This window comes from Pseudopipra pipra, unplaced genomic scaffold (genome assembly GCF_036250125.1).
Source record: "Pseudopipra pipra isolate bDixPip1 unplaced genomic scaffold, bDixPip1.hap1 HAP1_SCAFFOLD_587, whole genome shotgun sequence".
Lineage (NCBI taxonomy): Eukaryota > Metazoa > Chordata > Aves > Passeriformes > Pipridae > Pseudopipra > Pseudopipra pipra.
Window position 1 is genome coordinate 19,169 of NW_026991075.1, and position 4,483 is coordinate 23,651.

The 4,483-nt window shown below is 34.6% G+C and overlaps 1 long non-coding RNA gene across 1 annotated transcript; it reads right to left on the reverse strand.

Annotated features, from left to right (window-relative positions):
• Nucleotides 1-2,217: 2,217 nt before the first annotated feature.
• Nucleotides 2,218-4,483, reverse strand: LOC135408740 (uncharacterized). The gene is made up of 2 exons (XR_010427806.1): nucleotides 4,432-4,483; nucleotides 2,218-2,494 (listed from the first exon to the last, which is right to left on the reverse strand). It is a non-coding gene; the product is annotated as an uncharacterized LOC135408740 (long non-coding RNA).

The window sequence follows — 4,483 nt, forward strand, 5'->3', positions numbered from 1 at the left end:
CTCTTGAAAGAAGAAAAGAGACTTTCTTCTCCTTTAAAACTCTACTGTCAGCTCACTCTCCATAAGAGCCCACTATCTCTGAAATGTGCAAATGGGACCTCCAACTTTTACTAAGAAGTAAATTCTATTTACTCCAACACTTTTTTTAGATAATGCAAAAAACTCTATTTATTTATGATTGCCTATCTCTGGAGCTCTTTCCTATTGACTGAGCGAAACAGAAATCAACAACCAGGTTTTTTTTATTCTTCCATCTTTTGCTAGTGATTTAGGCTGTTGTGTTCCCTTACAGCTAATGAGGTCTAGAAGCAGAAGACCCCTTGATCTCTCAAGACCTATTAACCCAAAGTCTGAGACTAGAATTGCAAATATATACTATGTTACAGCAAAGAAAATCTGTCTAGAAACTCTGTATATTCAATCCCCAATCACATGAGTTTCAAAGAAAAATAAAGCATGAAAAAAATAAAACAAAAGTATAGGGAAAAGCAGATAGCCTACACAGAGTGTTGTATTGACTTGCATGTTGAAAAAGAAAAAAAAAACCAAACAACTCACCACATCAGTTTCTAAATGACACAGTTCATTCCAATCCATTTAACCAACACAAAATGCTGGACCTACACGAACAGCAAAATTTGCAAACAATACAGACAGCTCTGCCAGCAAGTCTCACACAATCACAGTATCTGTCTCAATACAGTTGGTCTCACAGCAATACAAATTTCAGAAGGTAAAACAAAAATGAAGTAAGATTGCACTACTAAACATTTTCAGTTTGGTTTCCTTTACTGTGGTCTTTTTAGTAAACTTATTTACTATAATCACACATTTTTTTAAACACTTTGCTGTTATTTCCTTGATTCCAGCACTAAGATTTACCACAAGTGAATGGATACTGCATTTCTTCTTCTAAATCCCACATGACATTTCAAGCCTGTGTGCTGCCTCCTTAGTGTGCTGAGCTGCAAGATGAAAGACTTAACTTTGCTTTTTTAAGGACAAGCATACCCAAGAAGACACACAAGAATTAACTACCTAGGCAACCTCCATTAACAAGCTTAAAAATTTTACTTTGCATATTCTACAGTTATGAATGTATATAGGTTACCAAAAGACAGAAGACCTGATATATGAATATTCTACTTATATTATGAAACATTTTCTGTAACTGTAGCTAAATAAATGCATTAATTATGTTTAAAGCCTAAGGATAAAAAAAAGTAGTCTTTTTCCTTAAAAACACTTCAACTGCAACAACTGACACTGAATTATAAACAGTGCTGCTGATAAATATTGATGATAAATTTTATTATTAAAAATGTTCAATTTAAAGTTCTGCCTATTCAAATAAATACAAGTCAAATTTCAAAAAGCATTTGCTTAATCCTGGTCTAATTTCCTGATACAACTGTTCTCCAGTTCTGGTAAAAGTTTACAGCCAGGATTAATTCATAAGTATTCAGGCAGACTACCTTCTAACACTCTATTTGATTACATCTGAACACGACTGTCTTTATAATCTTCAGGAGGTGCTGACATCTCCTATAACTTTTTAAGAAAAAGTAGTTCCAAAATATTCTGTAGCAAGCAAAGCAAGGCAAGCATGGTTTAAAATATAGATTTAAATTGTGTCTCCATCCAGTCCTGCTACCACCAGATTAAAAAAAAAAAAAGTTTGAGAGTGTTACACTAAAAAGAACAAGACTAGTATCACTAACTTCTTTCTTTGCCATTAATGCTAGAAAATAGGATATATTTCAGTTCATGACTCACAGCATCCTAGGACAAGGGGCTCCCGAGCAGCTTAATGTTTTAACATCTTTAATATTACTGTGTATCACCTCCTATAAGGCTTTCTAATATTGATATACTTAGACATATAATGTCAATATACCACACAAAACCCAGCACAAAGAACAAAAGAAAACCTTTGAAAAGCCTTGAGAAAGCCATGTCTTTTATTTATATCAGAGAACCTCTCTGTGACAGCAGACATCTGCAAGTCGCACTTCCCTCCAGAGCAAGCCTCAATGAAAGAAAACCTAAGACAGAGCTTGGGATACACCTCTCAGACTATGGCACACAGAAGTGTTTCTCCATCCGTCTTTAGATAACAAAGGCAACATCCCCTCATCTTGCATTTTAAGCCAAGATACACACATTGACCAGGCAAAAGAAGCCATACAAGTCAGGGAAGAAGAGAAAATAACAACGTGAAAGAATCAAATCTTTATTATTAATGAAGAATAAGATCCTACTATAGCTCAAGGTCACATATGATAAAACAATCTTCACTTAACTCCACGTCCGTTACATACTGAGAGAATAAAAATTAAAACATAATAATTGTTATTACTTTTTTCTTTAAAACCATCTGTAGAATTGCAATTTGCCACATGCTGAAAGATCATATTCCATACAGGCCCAGCAGGCTCTGCCACTCAGGGTTTGGAGTGAGAGTAGTCAGGGGACACTGGGGTCAAACGAACTCCTAATATCACGTGAGAAAATAGGATTTGGTAGAACCTGCAATATCTCTTAAGTTTATTTTAAAAAGAACAATTTAAATAACAACAGTTACTAGAATAAACACGGTGTTACCGCATACTTAGTTCAAATCTATCTGGCAGAGTTTCTGTTTGTAGAATGAATATTATATTAACCATACAACCGACCAAAAGAAAACAGTGAAAAAATGGCACTATTAGAATAAGATATGTTGTGAGTGAAAGTGGGGGGTGGAATAACAACCACAGTCTGTGCATGGATGGAGAGGGACAGAAGGGAAAACAGGAAAAGTTAACCTTTAATCTCTCTATCTGTTCAGAACAACATTCTTTCATAAAACTTGATGAAGTTAGGGTGCCAACATAAAAGAAGCAAGCAGCTTTCCTAAGTTCATCAAACCTATATAGAGTCAATATTTAGTTACATCTTCAATATCTATTAATTTTACATGTACAATACCATATCTGTCCATTTTACAATATTATCTTCCCACTGGAAGAGCTGGTGTAATGCACTATGTAATTTTCACAGTGAGAGTAATTAGTATAATAAAATCAAAGTTAAAACAAATGTTGGGAAAAAAGCTACATTAAAAATCTAAAATAGATAAGAAAGCAATGAAAAAAGTTATGTTAAAAGTCTCAAAAGTAAGAATACTCTTAACAAAGGTCTTGAACGGTTTCTTCAAAGTGAAACCAATTCTGAAATCATACACACACAAAAAAATTAAATGAAGCACCATTAAATCTCTGTGAAGACCCAATATTTACTCTGTTTATCTGTTTTTCTCCATTTTAGGTGGAGCACACATACTTCACCAGGAATCATTTTCAAAAAAAGGAAGAAGTTAAATAACAATGAAAAGCACCTGCATAAAAATGAATTAAAAGAAACAACGCATGTACAGTGCCAGGAAAAAACAACAACAAAAACAAACAAACAAACAAAAACTAAACAAACAGAAAAACCCCACAGTCTGATCCTGGGCAAAACCAACACTAGGCTACAAAGCATACCTGAAATAGGTATGCTTCAGAATAGTAGACCAGGGAGATACTTAATTCAGGTCTCCAGACAGAGACCTGGGCTCTCAAAAATATTCCCAGAACAGTATTTGGTATTTTAAACTATTTTTTCCCCCTTTCCCACCTTTCAGCAGAATGTAAACCCATTCCTATTGGAAAGTTGACAGCTCCACTTCATAGGCCTGCATCCCTGTCTAAACTGCCACACATTCTCATTTTGAGGTAACACACAAAACTTTATAAAGAGACACAAACACACACCGCCTTTAGCTTATTCTGCCATGGGGCCAGGGATGTAACAGACTGGAAGGCTGAGAGATTTGTAAAAACATAACTATTGCCTCTCCCAAGAGCTCCCTGAGCTCCCTCACCATTCACCAGAGCATCCTATGCTGAATTCTGACCTGCATCAATTATAACTGGTTTGTAAGTAAGGAGAACCTAATTCTGCCACCTCTTCACACGCTGAACAGTAACTTATTGCCTAGGTGGTTTGGCAGATTTCAAAGGGATTATATTCAAAGATATGGAAATACTCTGCTATAAGGATAATAGAATTTGTCCTTCTGAATTTCTTCTTTGGAAGATTATCATCTTCTACCTATTTATCTATCTATTGTTATTATTGTTCTATCTTTATGTCTCAAGTCTCAAAAGTTTCTTTGGTTTTGTATTAGGACTAAAGAAATGCATCAATTCTATATGGAAAGCAACTTTAGATAGCCAGCATACCTGTCTTTAGCAGCTGGTGAAGATGAAGAAATATTTTTAATTATTAAATAAATTAAAATTCAATTATTAATTAAAATGTAGAAGGACTGAAAACTTGTTACTAACTAAAAAGGCTAGCACTGTTTGTGGCAAAGAGATTCAGAAAGCTAAATTTATTATTTACCTGCAAGCACAGATAATCTTCCCTCAGCTCTGTTAGCTTTAGTCAGTGCTTT